The 25014-nt window shown below is 41.0% G+C and overlaps 1 pseudogene; it reads left to right on the forward strand.

The window, feature by feature from the left end:
- Positions 1–789: 789 nt before the first annotated feature.
- The window catches only part of LOC148730106 (uncharacterized), a 32580-nt pseudogene continuing 8355 nt past the window's right edge, over positions 790–25014 (forward strand).

Consider the following 25014-nt stretch of genomic DNA (forward strand, 5'->3'; position numbering starts at 1 on the left):
GGGATTGTGAAAATGACCATATCGTATCACATTACAATTTACTTTATCCCCCAATAAAGCCCTGGCGGTGAATTTTCTACAGTCCCCCTTCCCTCCCCTCCCCCCTTTTATACTCCGTTGGAGGTGATAGAGTATAAAGGGTGAGCACAAACTTACTAGTTAACAAATGCATACTACCATTTTCAGTTGAGTGAGAAGTGACGAAAGTTTGGCAAGCAAGTTTTGAGGTTAAAATCTTGTCTTTGTTTTTGTTGTTTTTGAAATGTCGTTTGACTTTTTTTTGTTGTTTTTGAAATGTCGTTTGACTTCTTTTGCCGACCTTCCAAGAGAGTCTGAATGGGGCGGGGGAGGGGGGCTTCACGTTAACGGCTGACGGTTAAAAATAAACCATTTTAACGGTTGACGGTTAATTTTTTGGAATGTCGTTTATAAAACGAACTAAACGCGCATAATTGGCCGTAATTTTTCATAATGAAGTGTTTGAAAAGAACTGTTAATTTGTAACACATATATTTTTTATAAATGACTAACGTTTTACGACTCGGGAAGTCAGTTCGGTCGCTGACCAGGAGTTAAAAGACTTACCTAAATGTATTTTTGTGATATATCAAAACTTTTATCTATAAACAACATAAATTTAGCTCAGTTAAGGCAATCATTTAGTTCTTAATAAAGGATGTCTAAGACATTTAACGGCTAACATTTGCTTGCTTATTTGACGGTTGACGATAAAAATATTGAATTTTTGACGGTTGACGGTTAATATTTTGGCCATTTGACGGTTGACAGTTAACCCCATTAAGACTCTCTTCCAAGTTTGACAGTTGGCGACGTACAGCTCTTGAGATTTGGTTACCAAACGAAGAAATTTGCCCCACACAACTTTACTGTCAAATCCCCGTCCCCAAACTTTGTCCGTGTCTCACTCAACTTATAATCGTAGTAAATGTTTCGACAAGTTTAAAAGTTGTTAGTCCTTCAGTAGAAAAGATAAACAAACTGTTACAATTAACTGACTTAACTAATGGAGAGATTGCTTTTGAAAGGGTCTGATTGAATATGGCCGCCCCAATGGAATATACTGAGGAGCAATTAAATTACTACAGGATCTGTTACATTGTCACCGATGTACTAGCTGAAGGCCTTCGAACAATCTTCAAACAAGAATGGGACAATCGCTACAAGGCAACTCTGGGAGAATGGAAGGACCAGCCGAAAAATGGAATGGACTTTAAGAGCCAAGAATCCCCACGAAACAGAAGTAGAAACGCCCGTCTCTTGAAAACTATGGTCAATGGTGACAGAGCGGAATGGGATTGTAGTATGCTGTTTTATGCCATTCTTCATTCCGATTGCATCCGCGGTCTCCCTCCAGCTGTTCGGTCTAATGTGGATGTTCTCAGAAATTTTCGCAATGAAGAATTTGCGCACATGTCACGAGGCCACCTTTCCAGCAAAGATTTTCAAATTGCGATTTCAAAGGTAACTACTGCATTTCTGTCGCTCCGTCTTCCCATTCTACAAATCCTTGAAGTCCAAAAACAGACAAGTTTCCCAACGGAAGAGTTAAGAAATGTTCTGAGGAAAGTTAACGACCTTCAACAGGAGGTTCAAAATAAGGAGACAAAAATTCAAGAACAAAAAAAGGAACTTGTTGAAAAAGAAACAAAACTTGAAGAAAAAGACAAGGAACTTGAAAAAACAGAGAGTCAGCGGCAGACGCTTGAAGAACAGCTGCAAACAAAAGTCCCCCCATTTTGCATTCTCCCCCCTGAACCTGCACATGACGTCTCCCCTCGCGAATCTGATGTTGGTAAAATCATACAACATCTCAAAGCACTCAAAAGCTCCAACAATCACAGCTTAAGCACCTTGTACTTATCAGGAAACCCTGGAAGTGGAAAATCTCAGCTGGCTCGACTAGTAGCCAAGCAATTTTTCGACGAAAGCAAAGAGACTCCCTCTGGGATTTCATTTGTTATGACGCTTAATGCAGAAAATTCAGAGACACTTTTGGAATCGTATGTCTCTTTCGCTCGAAACTGTAAATGTCCGGATTACTCAGTTACAGACACATATAATTCCAAAGATCTGAACACAGAAAAGAAAATTGCAAGTCTCAAGACCCTGATAAGCGCAAAAATTGGGCTTTACACTTCGTGGCTACTGGTAGTTGACAATGTCACTAATCTGTCCCAGGTATATACTTATTTGACAGATTTAGCAAACCAGCAATGGATAAGGGGCCAGTTATTGATAACAACGCAAGACACCGCGTCTATTCCTTTGACAAGTTCTTCCATTCAGCAAATATCAGTAAGTGAAGGGATGCTTCCTGACGATGCCAGCTCTTTGTTAAGGCTCCTTTCTGGTGTCACTGATGATAAGATGGAAAAAGAAATTGCACGGTATCTGGACTACCTGCCACTTGCTTTGGCCGGCGCCGCCGTCTATGTAAGACAAGTTCGGGAAGGTAAAATAGCTCCAAACTTCGGCTGGACCGACTATCTAAAAAAACTTGAAAAAGGACAGCGACGCACAACTGAGAACATTCTAGCCGAGACAAACCCAAGTTACCCAAAAACAATGACCACAGCAATAACACTCGCCTTGGAAAAGGAAATTAGTTCCGACAGAGTTATAAAGCACTTGTTCACTTTTCTCTCTCTTTGTGCGCCACAACCAATATTAAAAGATATTGTTGTCGAGTACATTATGGAAATGGAAAAGGAATATGAAGATAAAGATGCAATTGGCGTAAAGATAAAGCGATGCCCATTGTTATTGTTTGACGAAGAGGAGAGCGGTGTGTACATTCGAGTGCATGGAGTCGTCCATTACGTTGCTAATTCAGTAACAAAGAAATGTACAAAGGATGAGAAAATCAAATCCATACTGGGAGCTGCTTTATCCCTCTCCAGATTTGAGGATCAAGATTCTCTAGTCATTGGCACGAAAATGGTCCCTCATTTGGCAAAAGTGATTACAGACGCCAACCCCTTCTTTTCTAAAGAAGGAATATCGCAAGTCGCTCATATTGGTGGATCGACTTTGCAGGACTATTCTAACGTCTTTTCAACTCTCGGAGATATGTGCCGCGACCACTCTCAATATCCAGCTGCAAGAAGCTACTTTACAGCAGTCCTAGCAATCGCCGAGTTAAGAAACCCAAGTAATGTATTACAAAAAGCAGATATTTATAATGACCTGGGCGTAGTCCACGAGCAGCTGGGTGACCTAAAGCAGGCAAAAGACTATCACGAGCGAGCGCTGGACGTTTGGCTGAAAAAGCTCGGACCTGAGCATGTTTCTGTCGCAAGTTCTTACAATAACCTGGGCCTTGTCCACAAGCGGCTGGGTGACCTAAAGCAGGCAAAAGACTGTCACGAGCGAGCGCTGGATGTTTCGCTGAAAAAGCTCGGACCTGAGCATGTTCATGTCGTAACGTGTTACAATAACCTGGGCGTTGTCCACCTGCAGCTGGGTGACCTAAAGCAGGCAAAAGACTGTCACGAGCGAGCCCTGGATGTTCGGCTGAAAAAGCTCGGACCTGAGCATGTTGCTGTCGCAACGTCTTACAATAACCTGGGCCATGTCCACGCGCGGCTGGGTGACCTAAAGCAGGCAAAAGACTTTCACGAGCAAGCGCTGAATATTGAGCTGAAAAAGCTCGGACCTGAGCATGTTTCTGTCGCAACGTCTTACGATAACCTGGGCCTTGTCCACCGGCAGCTGGATGACCTAAAGGAGGCAAAAGACTGTCACAAGCGAGCCCTGGATGTTCGGCTAAAAGAGCTCGGACCTGAACATATTTATGTCGCAATCTCTTATAATAACCTGGGCCTTGTCTACGAGCAGCTGGGTGACCTAAAGCAGGCAAAAGACTTTTACGAGCGAGCCCTGGATGTTCTGCTGAAAAATCTCGGACCTGAGCATGTTGTTGTCGCAACGTCTTATAATAACCTGGGCACTGTCCACGAGAAGCTGGGTGACCTAAAGCAGGCAAAAGACTTTCACGAACGAGCGCTGAATATTGAGCTGAAAAAGCTCGGACCTGAGCATGTTGATGTCGCAACGTGTTACAATAACCTGGGCACTGTCCACCAGCAGCTGGGTGACCTAAAGCAGGCAAAAGACTTTCACGAGCGAGCGCTGAATATTGAGCTGAAAAAGCTCGGACCTGAGCATGTTGATGTCGCAACGTGTTACAATAGCCTGGGCACTGTCCACCAGCAGCTGGGTGACCTAAAGCAGGCAAAAGACTTTCACAAGCGAGCGCTGGATGTTCGGCTGAAAAAGCTCGGACCTGAGCATGTTGATGTCGCAATGTCTTACAATAACCTGGGCCTTGCCCACCGGCAGCTGGACGACCTAAAGCAGGCAAAAGACCTTTACAAGCGAGCGCTGGATGTTGCGCTGAAAAACCTCGGACCTGAGCATGTTGATGTCGGAACGTGTTACAATAACCTGGGCATTGTCCACGAGCAGCTGGGTGACCTAAAGCAGGCAAAAGACTTTCACAAGCGAGCGCTGGATGTTCGGCTGAAAAAGCTCGGAGCTGAGCATGTTGATGTCGCAATATGTTACAATAAACTGGGCATTGTCCACGAGCGGCTGGGTGACCTAAAGCAGGCAAAAGACTTTCACAAGCGAGCGCTGGATGTTCGGCTGAAAAAGCTCGGACCTGAGCATGTTGATGTTGCAATGTCTTACAATAACCTGGGCACTGTCCACAGGCAGCTGGGTGACCTAAAGCAGGCCAAAGACTGTCACGAGCGAGAGCTGGATATTCGCCTTAAGATATTCGGTCCGGAACACGTCAAGGTAGCAGATACGTACATAAACCTGGGCGATGTCCACAATTATCTCGGTCTCAGCCAAGAAGCAAAAGGGTGTTATGATGTTGCGTTGGCGATTTTTGTCAAGAACTTTGGCTTTGAAGATGAGAAAGTGAGATTTGTTCAGAATGCACTTGCTCAGCTACGTGCAGCAGAACTGAATATTGGTAACACATAAAGTTCAATAATCATAAATTCGTAATTCTTTAAAGCGTTAGTCTCGTTACTCGTAGATCGGCGAAGATCAAATCGGAATTGAGAGTTCAAACAAAGATATCAAGACTTCAGTTTACAGCATACTTAAACAGATTAAGTTAAGCAACACCTAATTGTAGTGCATTGTAATGTAGAAAATTTAAGAAACAACAGACAATTTCCCTGTAAACCAGACTTCTAGCGATCAACATTACAAGTTAAAGAGCCAGTCAGAGTGCAGTTAGTTGCGTTTGACACGTGCCGCAACCGATCTGTAAAAGGCAGAGCTAAAAACCCCATTCAAATCTCAAAAACTTTCGCAGGCTCACTCTTGAAACCATAGCAACGTTAGACTAAAAATGGCAGAACATTTAAAAAATTGAAACGCCCTGTGGTTTTTCCCCCTAGATCACGACAGTAGTAGAGAAATTACGCTTCAAACTTTCACCTCAGATGCCTCTCAAAATGGGCACAAAATATCTTTTGCACACCATAGTTTAATCCTTGCTGATATTAACCGGTCTATCATCGAAGTTCGATCGTCAAAATGCATTTGGAGTAAGTTCGGCTACGTTGATCTCGACACGTCAGCTGGACGGTCCTCAGCGTTAGTTTTATCATATTTTGCTTTAAAAAAAGTGGTTTTGAAGTATCAAGGATTAATCCTTTCAATTGTTTTAAAAATTGCGCCATATCAATTATTATTAAAAACTGGATCGTTGGATAAAGCAATTCAAGACTTTTTATGGGCTTAGCCATTATGATATAGGAGCCAATATACCATAATCTACAAATATGATAAGTGTACGCGTTGGCTTAAAAATAAAAGGGAGTTAAAAAGAAGAGAAGAGAAGATTTGTCTAATATCGTGGGGGTGTTTTTAATAAAACAATGATTCCACTCGCGCTTGTTGGATATGAGATGACTATAGCTAACTCGGCGCTACGCGCCTCGTTGGCTATCTATCATCTCATATCCAACAAGCGCGAGTGGAATAATTGTTAAATACATACTGTTGCTATGGATTTATAGGCGTCTATGTGACATGCGCAGATGTTATTCAACTTTGTCTATGTAATATAGAATTAGACTTTGTCACTGGCTGTCAGGATTTTAAAATATCGTCTATGACTTTATTGCAATGAACGTTGGACTTTTCTCGGAGTATGGTTCCTCTAGAACCTATTAAGTTTAATTTCTAGTTTTGACATCGAAGTAATCCTTTAAAATTTGAAAATTGTTCATAGTTTAAATCATCACAACCATAGTAACTTTTGGCGTGCTGTACGTATTGTAATCTTTAACTAAGTAGGCTAATTATTAAAGGAGTTAAGTAATGGCACTTCTGCAATCGATGGTGTTGCGTTTTGGTAGTTGAAAAGATTGGTTGTTAGAAAAATAGATAAAACCTATAATTCCGTTTGGCAAAAGCCGCGCGAATGCACAGAATCCGCATGGCTCTAATCATACTCTATTTTTCAGTCATTTTCGCGGTGTGAACATGAGCTTGTTGATACACAAAATAAAGCAGGAGTGTAAGCCAGTTTACGTAAGGAGCACAGAATTGGAATGTGTGAAATCCTAGCTACGCCACTACTTGCCAACCTAAAAAGCCCTTGTTTCCATAAGCATAAAAAAGGCTCTTTATTATATTCGATGCCCAATCAACCGAGATAATGGTTTGAGAATTTGTGTAATGCTCTACAAAGCAAATCTGCTTTTGTTTGAGGTGAACAGAGCCTGACACTATGGGAGGTCAGTTAGAGCTTGAAAAACGATTGTCGCGTGTGGTTCGCAGCATCCTCCTGCGCGCATGTCTCGTGTTTGCCTCCGCTGGCCTGAAAATGCCACCTCTCCTTCGCAGCCGTTCTTTAGCTAATTGCTCCGTAACGAACAGTATTCCTTTCCCTTTGTTTGAGGGTATAGACCCTTACAGATTGCGCTAGTACAAGTGGCACATTATTATTATTTCCTCGGTTCGTCTTTGTCTTTAATGTTGGTTAGTAACTGACGTAGTGTGGTGATGGGTTTGTGGGCGACGCGAATATTGAAGGGTAGTAAGATGCGTGAGATGTTTTCAGACATGCCTTTTATGTACGGTATGGCTGCTGTAGTCGTAAGGGTTGCGGTGTCGTTTGTTTCGGTAGTAGTAGTGGGTCGGTGAGTGTTTCGTCGGATGAAGTCGTTGTTGTAGTTTTTCTTCGTAAAAACACGGTGAAGGTATTTGTTTTCGTCGGATAAGCTGTCTGTCGAGTAGCATACTAGTTGTGCGCGTCGTGTTAGAGTTCTGATAGTTGTGGCTTTGTGTGATGTAGGGTTGTAGGATGACTCGTCTTGTAATCTGCCGGTGTGTGTCGGTTTCCTGTAAACTGTCGTCCGTAATGAGTTGTCGTTGTGGCTTACCAGGCAGTCTAGAAAAGGAAGTTTGCCATTTTCTTCGACTTCTCTGGTAAACTGTATGTCAGTGTTTTGTTCGTTAAGGTGGTGGTGGAATGCGTCAATTTCGTTGTGTCGAACGGCGGTGAATGTGTCGTCAACGTATCGTAACCAAAGCCACAACTAGGAAAGAGGAAAGAGAGACTCCCTTATATAGACTTCCCCTCCTGATCCCCCCTCCCCGAGCTAATCTGCATCGTTCTTTCTTTCAACGTTACATTTACACTGTTGTAATTTTCTTCATGTGTATCACCCACCAGACGATCAAGAAAGAAGAGAGGCATGGTACGTTATTGATCATGAACAAGTTTATAAAATCAAGTTCATTGAGAAAGATGCTCTTAATTCAGGTTATTTTATGATTTTATAGCGTGTTTTGCAGGTTTCTGGGCAGCTTAAACATCTTGCGGGAATTATCTTGTGGATTCGCCTTTTTGCTTTCCGTTTTGTTCTTTAAGTTTTGTTTGCTGGTTTTTATTTTCGTGATTATTTTGTTTGTTTGTTTCTTTTTCACTTTAAATGAGTTTTTTTTCTTCATAGAAAAAATCTGCAGTGGAGTATAACTGAAATTTTCGTTAGGAAGTTATTAAATCGATTTTCTGCTAATCAGTCAAACATAAACGAGAAACGACAAAACGCCACATGAGTAAAATTTCAAATTTACCAAATTACGCAGAGGGGAGCAACTCAATCAGGGTCAATCAGTGAGGGATATTTAGAATTTAGAATGTGTCAAATTCGAGTAATGAGATAGTTCGAAGCGAAGTCGGTGGTGGGAACCATTTCTGAGGTCGATAGTTTGACCGCAATCAGAAAGTTGAACCCCCGCAAGGCTGCGGGTCCCGATGGGATACCTAGTTGGGTGTTTAGGGGATATGCTGACTTTATAGCTAAGCCAGTGACTTCCATCCTTAATTGTAGCTTTGCTGAGCAACAACTTCCCCCATCTTGGAAGCTGGCGGATGTGGTACCCATTCATAAACAGAAACCTGTCGAAGTCATAAAAAAGAACTTACGACCCATTTCCCTCACACCAATAATTTCCAAATTAGCCGAAGAGTTCGTGGTATCTGCGTTCATCGGTCCGGCTGTGTTGAAAATTATCGATCTCGACCAGTTTAGACCCTTACCGAAATCCTCGACGGCCCTAGCCATGACGTCCATGCTCCATCACTGGACGCGCGCAACTGATGGCACGGGATCTGCAGTCAGTGTGGTCCTGTTTGACTACCGCAAAGCTTTTGACTACATTGAACATCAACTGCTCTCTCATAAAATTTACAGTCTTGATATCCCTCGAGGTGTAGCACGTTGGGTTGTCGACTTCTTAGTGCATCGCTACTAACGCATAAAATTATCTGCTGATTGTTTCTCTGAGTGGGGCCCCATACCAGCTGGTGTACCTCAGGGGACAAAATTGGGGCCATGGCTCTTCTTGCTAATGATAAACGATCTAAGAATTCCCCAGGTTCAAACTTGGAAGTACGTTGATGACACGTCGGTGGCAGAGATCGTCCCGCGTAACGCATTAGGTGACGCCCAAACCGCTGTTAAAGTGGTGGAGGATTGGTCCAAAGCACAGAAGATGCAGCTTAACGCTGACAAATGCAAAGTTATGGTCATCGGCTACAAAAGGCAGAAACACCATTTCATTCCCCTCTTGGTAGATGGCAAAGAATTAGAGACGGTAGAGTCGGCTAGGATCCTAGGCGTGACTATTTTGTGTAAGCTTAAGTGGAACAACCACATCAATGATGTTATAAAAAGAGCAAACAAACGATAATACTTATTAGTCCTCCTGAAGAGAGCCAGCGTCCCAGCGGATGACATAATTAATTTTTATTGTACAACTATACGTCCTGTTCTGGAATACTGCGCACAAATATTCTATCATGCGTTACCTGCGTATCTTAGTGATGACATTGAAAGGGTCCAGAGACGCGCATTATCCATCATTTCACCTGTACTGTCATACCATGACTCTTTGAAAAAGCACGGTTTAGCTTCGCTCTATGACAGACGCATTAAATTGTGTATGGATCTGTTTTTGTCTGTCTCAAATCCATCTCACAAATTATATAATTTGCTGCCAGATAGACATCTTTCAGCTTACAATACTAGACACCGGCGCGTTTTTAACATGCCGCGCTTTCGCACTGATCGTTTTAAATCTTCAATTACCTCGGCTATGTGCGCGTGTGCTAACCTAGATTTTTAGCTATTCCACTGCTTTATATTAGTTATAGTTGTTATATTAGTAATTTTATTTAAGTCTTAGCATTTTTGTAATTGGTTGTCTTATAAAGTCTTATATAATCAAAGATTCTGAAAAGCACGCAATTCAGCCTATGGCTGCAATGTGTTTTATTTGGTAATAAACTATCTATCTAATAAACTATCTCAGGACACTTGATTGACATGTATAGTTTCTAGTTCGATTGAAGGACCGTTCATGATTTATCATCTGGATAGGTGGGTCGGCGGACTTTGGTTGTGTCACGATTTACCGGTTTCCTCTCTCCCCCCCCCCCCCCCCTTAACGACCCTGTTGTATTCAAACGATCCTCCCTAATGGGCAGTAAATTCTCCATACTCCCAGTTTGTACTTGCGATGACTGTTTGCCATGGCAACCAGAAGAGGGGTCCTTCCACTCCCCCTTTTCTATCTATTCAGTCCAGTAACTTAAAAACAGCTGTTTTAAAATAACTTTTTTTTAGATACAAGTTAGCTTTTCGATTGGGCTAAGCAAATTTTGTAGACCCTGTTATGCGTTTGAGCATACACTTATAACTCTTTTAGCGAGAGAAACATTTAATACATATCTCTGGCATTCTGAGGAAATATGGACCAAAAATGAAGAAATCAGTTGAGTTTAGACTGTGTGCTGTTTACAGGAGTTTTTCTTGATTATGCTCATCGTGGTACAGAGATAACTTTTATCAAAGGAAATGTTGAGAAACCTTGTAGTAAAGAGAAAACTGCGGCTACTATTTCACTAAAAGAACCTTCGAAAAGATCTAAAAAATTTTATATCCCCATTCCGCAGTGGGGAAGTTTTATTTAGGGACATGTGGTTTTGATTGAAAATTAACACTTACTACGATATAAAACGCAAAAAATATATATTTCAGTGAAAATGTGCTTGGCAGGATAAATTCAGCAACGACTTTCACACTTACTTAAAAGTAACCTTCAAACGCCATCTTAGCATATCACTCACAAAACTTTTTTTTACACTTTTTAAGCATGCATTCTACGGCTACTTTTGCTGTTCTTTTTCGTTTTTTATTAGCCGAGTCCGTCAAAACCCCGTTAACAAATGTTTCCAAATGTTTTTTCTTTGCTGAGAGAGCTCGTCGCCATGAGATTTTTTTAAAGCCTTGTGTAATCTGAGAAGCTTAGAACAAAAATTGATTTAGTCATTAGTAGGGTGTGGCCTCTCTCTAGATTGCCATGGCAACCATGTCTTTCCCGAAAGGTTTGGTATCTACCTATACAAACAACCACCATTATGCTTCGCTGTGCTGCTCAGAAACGCAAAATTGGTGGCCTTAATTTTAGTCATATCGAGAGCAAATGCGGGGTTATGCAACCAAAATTTTTTCAATGGTTGAGGCAAATAACCAAATATAGTTCTAAGGGAACATGGATCACTTTAAGCCTGACTGCGGAAATTCGAGAGGACCAAATTAATTTGAAATTAGTTTTTTCAAATTATTGACAAATGAAAGAATGATGTAAACACGGGTTATGATCAGGAACCGGTCGTTATTTATTGCCGGGGGGGGGGGAAGGGTTAGAGGATTTTAGTTGTATCACGAAAAATCTATCTGATCCTCCCATCAGGCTCTGCAGTATTCTTATGACCCCTCCCCCCCCCCCCCTCATTGGAAGTTAATTGACAGCTAATTTTTCATAGTCCTCGCGCTTCTCTCGGACGTTTCTCTCGTGCGTGACACAAGAGTTGTCTGTTTCCCGCGTGGGGAAACTAGTACGAGCCACCTTAAGGTTTCAAAAATAGAGGCATTGTAATGGCAATCACGAGATGAACACGCATGGCTGGTTTGGATAAAATTTGATTCACCTTTTCGTTTCCGCCGAAGATTGCAAAACTTTTACTACTTTTCTTCTGTTTACTGAGAATTTGGAAGCACGTCTCATCAGTCCCCTAAACTTCTAAAGCGGTAACTTTTATCGATTTATAATAATAAGAAATCCGGTGGAATGCTCGGACGATTTGGGAAAATACTTTGCATTGTTCTATGTTTGTCTGTTCAAACTGAAAATGTTAAAACGGATAGATTCACTGCTTTCACAATACTCACAGATTTTGATCTTTGTCAATTTTGAAAGGCAAAAACTGATTTTTCTTAAACTTAAAAAATAGACTGGAGAAGATTAGAGTCCATGCTGTTTCGCTTTGAACTAAACATGCTGACTGTTCTCTCACTGCAAAACGTTTCGTTGCAATAGAAGATTCTGTTTTCTTCCTCAATACGGTAGAACCCCACTTTCGTTAACTCGAACAGGATCCGACTTCCCTTTGATTTGAAATCGGTTAACTTGAATAATTTTACTCATTCTTGGCTCAAATTTACCTTGATAACGTCGTTCGATGAACGTCAAAGTGTCAGAACATAGCTGATTGGCACGTCCCATCCTGTTAATCGCGATTTTTATGAACGTGGTAATATGAATGTGAACGTGACACACCTAGATAAACTATCTACTTTGAACGTTCTTATTCAACAAACGTATTGTATGAAAATTGAGCACGAATGGCATGTACATGATTCTATAAAATTGTCAACGGGATGATTGAGATTTCAACACCAATAATGATAACTCAGACCTCCTCTGGCTTGAACCATTTTTTTCGTCTCCTTTGGAAGCTCGACTTGCCTAAGCTTTACTGTAGATTGGTAACTGGAACAGTTGGTAGAAATATGAAATCACACAGTTATTTAACTTATTCATCTTTACTGAAGTAAGTTACCTGCCATGCTAGGTCGAATTGAAAACAAGATCTCACAAGTGCAACTTTATAAAAAGAAATATCAAATTACCGCCGGATACATATGATTTATGACAAATCGAATTCAGAAACGATTCTTGTAGTTTGACGTCGACTATTATCTGTTGGTTCTCAAAACATTTTTTACGGATAATCCATCGCTGAATATGGAATTGATAGGATCAGCGATACGAAAATGGAAGAAAGGAACAATGAACCACTTAAATTGAAAAATGCTCTTACAAACTTTTTCTTCAGGCTCTTAAAATGTTTTCAAAAATCTCAGTTGTGATCTCATGAAATTACACTATAACTTGTACAAAAGACGTTTAGTTCAGATGTTTTCTTTTTCAATTTGAATTCGAACATTCTGGGGAATGTTACACGTATTTATTTAGCGTCAGTCGAATAATGTAGATCCAATTAAATTAGATTTGAATTTCACGCTAGGTTAGAGATGGCGATTAAACCTGACGAGTTACAGCATACCCTCAAAAACTGGCATACCCATTTCATGAGAAGCTAATCTGGATTTGTTTGAAATAAGGATTAGTGGGCTTTTTAATATTTTTTTGTCTCGCTCCAGCTCCTTTTCTTCGCTTAGCATCACAATCTTTGTGTCCCTATTTCATTCCTATCCACCCACGCTCGTACATTGCTACAAATGTTTCTTTTGTGTTTCAGTGGAAGTGTTGTGGTGGACATAAAGAGACGAACACGTCTCGCCGCATTCGAAATATTTGATTCCCCTTCGTGTTTCTGTCGATCATATGCGAACTGAACCAGTATTCTTCTGTTCGGTAAAAAGTAAGGAGCTTGACTCATCAGTTGTTGAATATTTTTGGCCTCGGTATGTTTCATGAATTCTCATAACGTATCAAGAAATCGAAGGGAACGCTTGGACGAGTTTGGCGAAGTACCATTACTTTGAAATAATGCAGTAGTCTTTCTGCTTGTCTGTTCGATCCGAACTGCAAATGACAAAGCCAACAGATTTATTTCTTTCTTAAAACTCTTAAACACTTTGTCTTTATCAGTTTTCAATCACCAACCTGACTTTTTCATAAAAAGGATCGGACAAAAATAAAGTTCATACTGTTTCGCGTTGATTTAACTATTCTCACTGTTCTCAACTGAACGTGTTGCAATGATGAAACTTTGGTTTTTCGACCAAGTCGAGAAATTATGCATTGCTTTTTTATTGCAGTAAATACCCGCTTACTCGAACCCGGTTAACTCCAATCACCCGCTAATTAAGTCGAGCATGATCCGATTTCCCTTCGATTTGACTATTTTAATCGTCATCCACTTCAAGGACTTAAGGCTCGGTTAACCTCGAACTAATTTTTCCTTCCTTTGTCTCAAATTTACCCTGATAACTCGAACTGAAAGTAAAAAACGTCATTCGACTAAGGTCAAATCGTCAGTACATGGCTGATTGACACGTCCCAACCTTTAATCGCGATCGATACTAACGTGGTAAAATTTATGAGAACGTAACACATTAAAAGTTTAAAACCGGACTCAGGACTCAATGCTCAATGCCCAACCCCTTGTCAGCGGTTATTCGCTGGCAATTTGGTAAGTACTTGGTGTAATCCTTAATGTATGTTAATGTATGCAAATGACCATGTATTCCCATATGTTCTTCTGTATTGATGCATGTATAAGGGATTTCACCAAGTACCTACCGGCAATTTCCTACAGTCTTCTACTCGTGTGCAATCCTTTTCACACCTCATAAGATTGTAAAAGTAAGAAATCTTGACCCTAGATTTAAAACCCTGGGTCATTTCTTTCTAGTAATTAATTGTCAAGCGTTCAACCTCGTTGTTTTTTATTTCACCTGTAGTATATGCTGGTCACCTGGTTGAATTTTGCGTTTTCACGTTTCGTGGATATTAAGGCTAAAATTTTTCTGTTTCTTTGCTTATCAATTAGAGTAAAGGGCTTTTTAACTATTTATCTGCCATGAGTGATCAAGACAGAATTTCTCCATACAATAACAATACTGTATCAAGCACACACGTTATAGTCATTTAGAGGACTATTAGTTGATCTAACACCAAATATCAAATTCTCCCAATTAACATCGCAGGAGAATAGTAAGGAGAATTACTAATGAGATCTTGGAAGTGAAGGATTGAGTGATCTTCACAAGGTTAAGAGCAGTTTCTTCAATAGTTCTTATGCTATATTGAAAATTCCGGCCCCAAGCCTCTTTTTCACTAAACATTTCATGTGTCTCGATTTCGACTCTGATGGAAAGGCTTTTGTGCTGAAGCAAAAAAAAATTCTTTCAAGGATTAAGGAAGCAGTTTTCCTGGAACTGTTGTGAGAACTGCTTTGGGACACTACTTAATATCGGCGCCTGTATAAACAGGTCTACATTATACACTTAATGTATGGTCCCAAAGGAAACAGTTATCTTTGGCCAAGAGTCCTGATTTTTCCCTCGACTTCTTCTCGGAGAACATCAGGACTCGAGGGAAAACAAAACTAGCTAGTTTTCCAATGGAAGATACATTAAGTGCTTTGTTGCATATTTTTAGGATTTCCCTTAAACAATGATATGGCAAAAATTTGCTGTTGTAAGCGGCGCGCGGGAAACAACTGCGCAATTTTATCGCGGTCGGGATACATTTGTATTTGATCAGGGGCACGTTGACCAAGAATCAACCAATAACAGCGCTCGTTTAGTTCAGTGAAAGTCTAGGTATATGACAATATTTAAAATTATCGTAAAAATTTTGGCGTCTAAACATGACCCTTAATATGTGACGTTATCTTTTCTGAGAGAAAGGTTTCTTGCGAGTGTCGGTTAACATTTTTTTGTTTTTCAAGACAGTTTCGCAGATTAGATATTGTTGATAACGGCCTCGGTATGTACACTGGAGCAGAAACGGAAGAAAAGAACGATAAACCACTGTGTTAAATGTACGTGACGACTGAAATTGTTCTTACAAACTTTTTCTTACCTTAAAATATTTCGAAAGTTTTGTTTGGATTTTTTAAATTTGAATTTGAACATTCTAGGAAATGTAAATCGTATCCGATTGACGTCAGTTAAAGAATGTTCAATCAATTAAAATGATCACGAATTAGTGGTAACGAGTTGCCAGTACTCCAATTGGCTAATACTGCGTCTGAATGAACGCTGAGATTGACCGAGCCAGTACCAGGTCGCTCAAGAGGCATGTTGTTTCGCGGCCTCAATCTTTGTTGTTGTTTTATTAGATGCAGAGCCAGAAAAGCTTCATAAACTCACTTATAAATTGTGTGCTTGCAAACCGTTCTTCTCATTCATAATGGGTGGGAGGAAATCTTTGATCTGTGTGGGAATGTGAAAATGACCGTATTTTGTCACAATACGATTTACTTTATCCCCGCATATAGCTCTGGCGGTGAATTTTCTACAGTCCCCCTTCCCTTCACTCCCCCCCTTTTTATACTCTGTCGGAGGCGAAATAGTATAAAGAGTGAGCACAAACTTACCAGTTAACAAATGCATACTACCATTTTCAGTTGAATGAGAAGCAACGAAAGTTTGGCGATCAAGTTTTGAGGTTAAAACCGTGTTTATGTTTTTGTTGTTTTTGCTAGAGGCGAAGTTTCGTTTGACTTCTTTTGGCGACCTTTTAACAGAGAGATAACTTTGACGGTTGACTGTTAAAAAAAACCCTTTTCACGGTTGACGGTTAAATTTTAAGTCATTTAACGGCTGACGGTTAATGTTTTGGAGTGTAGTTTATAAAATACACGAACTTTTTACCCAAGCATAAACACGGGATCTGTAAAAGGAGAACCCCACGCCACCTAAGAACGAATTTTTCTCGCGCTATGTTTAGTTAAAAATGTACACAGTTTCGAAATACCCTTCAAGAGTAAAGGAAACCTAGATGAGCGTTTTGAGAAACGTGTCTCCGGAGTTATTTCTGCAGGAGAGAACCATGCTTTAAAACAAAGAAAATAGCGGGCGCACAGAAGAAAATATTGCCTTTAGTAGCACAATCTTATCCGGCTATGCCAATTTAAACCTCAAGGACATACACATGGGGAAATGATACCTCAAAACTGACCCTTATTATCACATCGCAAAGGAAATTCATCAAGAGATATCCTAGTAAGAGCTAAACTTTGAGGGTAGAAGATTTAAAAGAGCTAGCGAATGGTAGGAGACGCACATGCCTATCAACACATTTCAACGGTCGACTGCCTTTTGCTTTCGGCTTTCCGGCGTGTCGCCTCACGCAAGGTAGAGGTTTTCGTGGATCAAGTGACTCTTTTTATTGCTCTATTTAAACTGTCCTTCATTCAATGATCAAGATAGAAGATTTACCACACAACGCTTGCGATTAGTTAATTTTCCTTCACTTAGGAAAGTAGATTTACAAATGTCCTTGTAGTAGTAACGCTATGTAACGCAACACACTAAACGCAACAGTGGGCCTCCTCGCTACGTAAAAGGGTCTCAAACACTATCACTTAAAATGCATAAGACATTTGTACCGTTGGGGCGCATTTGAGCGCGATTGGTCAGAGCTGTTGATGAAGGATCAAAGTGGCCATGTAAATCTTTGAAAGGCTTCAAACTACGACGTACAACGAATTTGACCTTCTCGAAAACCGGCCTGAAATTACATGCTAAAAAGCAGTGCTTGCGTCTGTCCTTTAGAACGATCGAATACGCGACAAATACGTAGGAAAAATGCTTTTAAATACTCAGAATATTTAACAATTATTCCACGAGCGCGCGTTGGATATGAGATGATAGATAGCCAAAGAGGCGCGTAGCGCCGAGTTGGCTATAATCATCTCGTATCCAACAAGCGCGAGTGGAATAATTGTTTTATTAAAAACGCCCCCAAGAAATTATTATTTTGTGAGAAGAAACCGGATTTTTTAGCTCCCTTTGGATTTTAAGCTGACGCGTACGCTTACCATATTTGTAGTTTATGGTATATTGGCTCATATACCATAATGGCTAAGCCAATAAAAAGTCTTGAATTGCATTATCCAATGATCCAGTTTTTAATAAATCATATTATATTTACCTATATTGAAAGGAAAAAGAAACGGCCTAACTGTTAGGAATGTTCAGTCAAAATCTGCCGATTTCTGCCGCTTTTACTGCCATATTGGAAATAACGCTACCACAATGCAATGCAAGTGGAGTGCGCTCACCGCCTGCTCAGTCCCCAAACTTCGTCGGTTTCTCAGTCAGCTTATAATCGTAGTAAATGTTTAGCAAAGCTTAAAAGTTCTAAATCCTCAAAAAAAAAAAAGATGAACAAAGTGTTACAACTGACTGACTTGACTAATGGAGACACTGCTTTTGTAAAGGGTCGGATTAAATACGGAGGCCTCAATGGAATATACTGCAGAGCAATTGAACTACTACAGGATTTGTTACATTGTCACCGATGTACTAGCTGAAGGCCTTCGAACAATCTTCAAACAAGAATGGGACAATCGCTACAAGGCAACCCTGGGAGAATGGAAAGATGAATCGAAAAATGGAAAGGACTTTACGAGCCAAGTCAGAAAGAGAAACGCCCATCTCTTGGCAACCATGGTCAATGGTGACAGAGCAGAATGGGATTGCACCATGCAGTTTTATGCCATTCTTTATTCCGATTACATCTGCAGTCTCCATCCAGCTGTTCGGTCAAATGTAGATGATCTCAGAAAATTTCTTAATGAAGACTTTGCGCATATACCAAGAGACCACGTTTCTCGTGGAAATTTTCAAAATGCGGTTTTAAAGGTGAAGACTGCATTTCATGCACTCTGTCTTCCGACTCAACAAAACCATCAAATCCAAACTCAGACAAATTTCCCAACGGAGGAGTTAAGAAATATTCTGAAGAAAGTTGACAACCTTCAACAACAGGTTATGGAGAAGGAAGCAAAACTTAAAGAAAAAGAGAATCAACGACAGACCCTTGAAGAACAGTTGCAAACCAAAGTCTTCCTATTTTGTATTCTCCCTCCTGAACCTACACATGACGTCTTCCCCCGCAGATCAGAGGTTGATAGAATCACACAACACCTCATAGAACTCAAAGATGCCAACCACGACAGCTTAAGCACCTTGTACTTATCTGGAAACCCTGGAAGTGGAAAATCTCAGCTGACCCGTTTAGCAGCCAAGCGATTTTTCGACCAGAGCAAAGGAACACCGTCTGCGATTTCATTTGTCATGACGCTTAATGCAGAAAGTTCAGAAACACTTTTAGAATCGTATGTCTCCTTCGCTCGACACTGTAATTGTCCAGATTACTCAGTTACAGACACTCGTAATTCCAAAGATCTGAGCACAGACGAAAAAATTGCAAGTCTCAAGACGCTAATAAGCGCAAAAATTGGGCATTACACGTCGTGGTTGCTGGTAATTGACAATGTCACTATTTCGTCTCATGTATATAAGCACTTGCCAGGTCCAGGAAACCAACAATGGGCGAGGAGCCAGTTGCTGATAACAACACAAGACACCAACTCTATTCCTTTAAAAAGCTCTTTCATTCAGCACATCTCAGTAAGCAAAGGAATGCTGCCTGATGATGCCAGCTCCTTGTTAAGGCTCCTTTCTGGTGTAACTGATAACGAGGTAGAAAAACAACTTGCACGAAATCTGGACTACCAGCCACTGGCTCTGGCCAGCGCTGCCATCTATGTAAAACAAATCCAGGATAGCAAAATAACTTCAAACTTCGGCTGGACTGACTTTCTGAAGAAACTTGAAAAAGGGAAGCGAAGTACAATTGAGAATATTCTTGCTGAGACAAACCCAAGTTACCCGAAAACAATGACCACAGTGATAACACTCGCCTTGGAAAAGATAATGAGATCTGACAGAGTTGTAGAGCACTTGTTCACTTTTCTTTCTCTTTGTGCGCCACAACCAATACTAAAAGATATTGTGGTCCGCTACATTATCGAAATGGAGAAGGAATATGGAGATGAAGATGCGATTGGGGTTAAGATAAGTCGATGCCCATTGTTGTTGTTTGACGAAGAGGAGAGCGGTGTTTACATTCGAGTGCATGGGGTCGTCCATTACGTTGGCAATTCAGTAGCAAAGAGATCTGCAAAGGATAAGCAAATTAAATGCATAATAAGAGCTGCTTCATCCTTCTCCAAATTCGAAGATCGAGATTCTCTTGTCATTGGCACAAAAATTGTTCCTCATTTGGCAAAAATGATTACAGATGCCGAACATTTGTTTTCTGAAGAAGGAATATCTCAAGTTGCTCAAATTGATATGTTGAATCTGCAGAGCTATTCTAAAGACTTTCACGAGCGAGCTCTGGAAGTTCGGCTAAAAAAGCTCGGACCTGAGCATGTTGATTTCGCAAAGTCTTACAATAACCTGGGCCTTGTCCACAGGCCGCTGGGTGACCTAAAGCAGGCAAAAGACTGTCACGAGCGAGCGCTGGATATTCGGCTGAGAAGGTTCGGACCTGAGCATGTTGATGTAGCAAAGTCTTACAATAGCCTGGGACTTGTCCACGAGCAGCTGGGTGACCTCAAGCGGGCAAAAGACTATCACGAGCGAGCGCTGGATGTAAAACTGAAAAAGTTTGGACCCGAGCATGTTCATGTCGCAAAGTCTTACAATAACCTGGGTCTCGTCCACCGGCACCTGGGTGACCTAAAGCAAGCAAGAGACTGTCACGGGCGGGCTCTGGATGTGGGGCTGAAAAGGCTCGGACCTGACCATGTTGATGTCGCAAAGTCTTACAATAACCTGGGACTTGTCCACGAGCAGCTGGGTGACCTAAAACAGGCAAAGGACTTTCACGAGCGAGCTCTGGATGTTCGACTGAAATGGCTCGGACCTGACCATGTTGATGTCGCAAAGTCTTACGATAACCTAGCCCTTCTCCACGAGCAACTGGGTGACCTCAAGTGGGCAAAAGACTGTCATGAGCGAGCGCTGGATGCAACGCTGAAAAAGCTTGGACCTGGGCATGTTCATGTCGCAATGTCTTACAATAACCTGGGCCTTGTCCACCGGCAGATGGGTGACCTAAAGCAGGCAAAATACTTTCACGAACGAGCCCTAAATGTTTTGCTGAAGGAGCTCGGACCCGAGCATGTTGATGTCGAAACGTCTTTTAATGAACTAGGCCTTATCCACCTGCAGATGGGTGACCTAAAGCAGGCAAAATACTTTCACAAGCGAGCACTGTTTGTTCGGCTAGAAAAGCTCGGACCTGACCATGTTGATGTCGCAACGTTTTACAATAACCTGGGCCTTGTCTTCTGGCAGCTGGGTGACCTAAAGCAGGCGAAAGACTATCACGAGCGAGCTCTGGATGTTTGGCTGAAAAAGCTTGGACCTGAGAATGTTGATGTCGCAACCTCTTACAATAATCTGGGCGTTGTCCACTGGCAGATGGGTGACCTTAAGCAGGCAAAATACTCTCACGAGCGAGCGCTGGATGTTTGGCTGAAAAAGCTCGGACCTGTGCATGTTGATGTTGCAATGTCTTATAATAACCTGGGCCTTGTCCACGAACACCTGGGTGACCTAAAGAAGGCAAAAGACTGTCACGAGCGAGCGCTGGATTTGGGGCTGAAAAGCTCGGACCTGAGCATGTTGATGTTGCAACGTCTTACAATAACCTGGGCCTTGTCCACGATCAGCTGGGTGACCTGAAGCAGGCAAAAGTCTGTCACGAGTGAGCACTGGATGTGTGGCTGAAAAAGCTGGGAAATGAGCATATTGATGTCGCAACGTCTTACAATAACTTGGGCCTTATCCACCGACAGATGGATGACCTAAAGGAAGCCAAAGACTGTCACGAGCGCGCGCTGGATGTTGGGCTGAAAAAGCTCGGACCCGAGCAGGTTGATGTCGGAACGTTTTACAATAACCTGGGCCTTGTCCACAGGCAGATAGGTGATCTAAAGGAGGCAAAAGACTGTCACGAACGAGCGCTGGATGTTTGGCTGAAAAAGCTCGGAACTGAGCATGTTGATGTCGCAATGTCTTACAATAACCTGGGCGTTGTCATCTGGCAGCTGGGTGACCTAAAGCAGGCAAAAGACTGTCACCAGCGATCGCTGACTGTTCGCCTTAAAATGTTCGGTGCTGAGCACGTCAAGGTAGCAAATACTTACAAAAACCTGGGCGCTGTGTACAATTATTGTGGTCTCATCCAAGAAGCTAAAGAGTGTTATGATCACGTATTGACGATTTATGTCAAGAACTTTGGCTCTGAATATGACGAAGTGAGATTTGTTGAAAAAGCACTTGCTGAGCTACAAGCTACATAGAGTAGAACTGAACATTAATAAGACATAAGAGCTTTTGCGTGAGTTTATTTCTCATCGGAAATCTTGAAGTCCAGGCTGCAAAAAAATACTTTGTCACTAACAGCATCACTAGTGCCTATCATTTCTTTACTGACTGAACACTCTCTCAGGAAGCCTATTTAAAAGTTTTTGAACGTCAAATTAGAGTAGTTTTATAGTAGCCGGAAGACTTGACTTAAATAGAAGTGGAATGTTCAGCTTCCATTTTCAAAGCTTTATTTTATTGCAGGTGTCGCATTTCCATGACTTGTTAGATTCTACAGCCCTGGGTGATATGTTAACACACAAGGTGTCACCAGTCATTGCAGTGGTGACATTGCCCATAGGCATCACCAGTAGGTGGAGTAGGGGAGGGGGTATGATTGATCTGGCGCGCGGCAGAAAATTCAACGGTAAACAATAAAGACAATAGTGTTTATGTCTCAAAACTATTTGTCTGATAGTTGCCCCTTGGAAATTTGATGTTCTTAAATCTGGCATATTTGTATTTTAAGAACATCAAATTTCTGCGGGGCAACTATCAGCCAATAGTTCCTCAACAAAAACACTCTATTGTTTAAATATCCTCCAACCAGATCATAGAAGAGGTATCGAACAGAACTTTGACATACCAAACCCTCTATAGAATAAAGCAATTTCCAAAGTAGCACTTTGAGTAGACTTGCTCACAAGTCGCGCTTTTGAGCGCGTAGCGCGAGCGCGAAGCGCGAAGCGCGAGCCAAGCCGAGCGAGCGATAGCGAGCGAAAGCGCGACGGTCGTGCCGGTCTTACCACACCAGAACAGAAAACCAAGCGAACGACTTTGAGAAAGTCTACACTTTGAGGAGTTCCACTCTGCTCTGAATTTTCTACTTGAGGAGATGTATTGATATGTTTACACCAGTTCTTGTCTTTTTCAACTTGTTTACTCTTATTACCACAAAATAAGTGTTTTAAATTATTTTTAAATATTTCTTTTTGGATTTTAGTGTTCCTTGCACAAATACAACTCACAACCAATGACAAATGAATTAGAACAAGAACAAATGACATTGGAATAAAGTATTCACATACTGTTTACTTCTCAATGATTATTTCTTGTTTTATTTCTGTTTAAATGAAGATGGGTATTGTTTATCAGCCCCTCCTCCACCTACCCCCCTCCAAAAAAAAACTGAAAAATTTGTGGGAAATTTTATCATGATTAATGGGTACTGAGTAACCCAAACCTGCAGTTTAATTTCTTTTCTCTTTTGTTTCCAAGCTTTCTTCCTGTCTTTTCCATTTCGACAGTCAAAATTTTTTTGCCCTAAAACAAAATATGGTATGCCATCAAATTTCAATTTTTGGTCTTCCCACATGACTTTTTGTGTTGTAGCTGATGGGTCTAAAACAGAACTATAATTTAGTGTCTGCCTGGGTATTCTTATCACTCATAATGTGAAATATTCTAACCCAGTCTTGGGTTAGAATATTTCACATTGGGTTAGAATCTTAATATGAAATCACGATAGTTTTTTACATCATCTCGGATGGAAGTTACATGCTCTGCTGGGTCGAGCAAACAAATTGAAAACAACATCTCAAAGTGCAACTCTATAAAAAAAATATCAAGTTACCTCTCTGTGCATATCAAATATGGTCGATCGCATTAAAAAAACCACTCATGTAGCATAGATTGAGGTCGACTATTATCTGTTGTTTCTCCAAACATTTTCAGATTATCCATCGCTGATTATGGACTTGATAGGGTCAGTGATGCGGAAATCGAAGAAAGGAACGATGAACCACTGTGTTATATGTTACGAGTTAACGAAATTGCTCTTACAAACTTTTTCTTCCTTTTAAATATTTTGAATTTCAGTTGTCGTCTTATTAAATTACTCTATAACCTATACGACTGGCGTTTAGTTCTGATGCTTTTTTTTTCAATTTGAATTCGAACATTCTAGAAAACGTTAATAGTATTCATTTAACGTCAGTCGAAGAATGTAGGTTCAATTAGACTAGAATTTCACGCGAGGCTAGAGATGACGAATAACCCTGGCAGGTGACAGCTTTCTCTCGAAAGCTGGCAAACCCATTTCATAAGAAGCTAATCTGGATTTGTTCGAAGCGAGAATAAGTGAACTTTTTAAATTCTTTTGTCTCGTTCCAGCTTTATGAAATAGGGACACGCGCTGTGTCCCTATTTCATCCCTATCCACCCACACTCGTACGTAGCTGCATAGTTTTCTTTTGTGTTTCAATAAATTTGCATAGCTGATAATCTTGTGAGTGAAAGCGATCTATTGTATGGACCATCTCCTGCTAATCACTTGATGTTATTGAAATAGTGGTGGACACCACGAGTTGAACACGTCTCGCTGCTTTCGAAATCTTTGGTTCTCCTTCGAGTTTCTGTCGATGTTTTAATTTCCGAACTAACATGATCAGTTTTCTTCTGTTCGATAAAAAGTAACTAAGGAGCTTGACCCATCAGTTGTTGAAGCTTCTTGGCCTCGGTATATTTCATGAATTCTCATAACGTGTCAAAAAATCGAAGGGAACACTTGGACGAGTTTGGCGAAGTACCATTACTTTGAAATAAGGCAGTAGTCTTTCTGGTTGTCTTTTAAATCCGAACTGTAAATGATAAGCCAATAGATTTATTTCTTTCTCAAAACACTTAATCGCGATCGATATGAACGTGGTAACATTTATGGAAACCTACCACATTCAGCTAAACTTTCTTACACTGAACAAAGTAAAGGTTCTAAAAAATGACGGGTTATTATGCAATAATTGTATATACGGGGTTCACAATGAGATATAATCGGGATCATTGCAATTCAACTCCAATCCCTATCACTCGAACCTCTGCTAACTCGAACCCTTTTTCGTTTCCCCTGGGAGTTCGAGTTACCAGGATTCTCCTGTACTGTAGTCAATAGTTTGAACTCGGGGGTAACATGATGTGAAAGTGTAAGGTGATCGTCCAGGTGAGTGTAGTCCGGAGAAGGACTGTTGTCGGTAATAGTGACTGACGTTTCAATAACATGTGCGGAAGTCATCAGAGTCAAGTGGATAGTTGTTGTCAGTAGAATATTCTTAGTGCAGTTCGTGTAAAATTATTAGTTACTTTTGCCGTGATGTTATTGGCTGTAAGACTCAAGTGGCGTAAGTCGGTCGTGATTGGTCTGTTTTGATCGGTCAGTAAAGTTAGGTCGTTCTGTTCGGTTCGTTTG

Source organism: Stylophora pistillata, chromosome 5, assembly GCF_964205215.1.
Source record: "Stylophora pistillata chromosome 5, jaStyPist1.2, whole genome shotgun sequence".
Taxonomy (NCBI): domain Eukaryota; kingdom Metazoa; phylum Cnidaria; class Anthozoa; order Scleractinia; family Pocilloporidae; genus Stylophora; species Stylophora pistillata.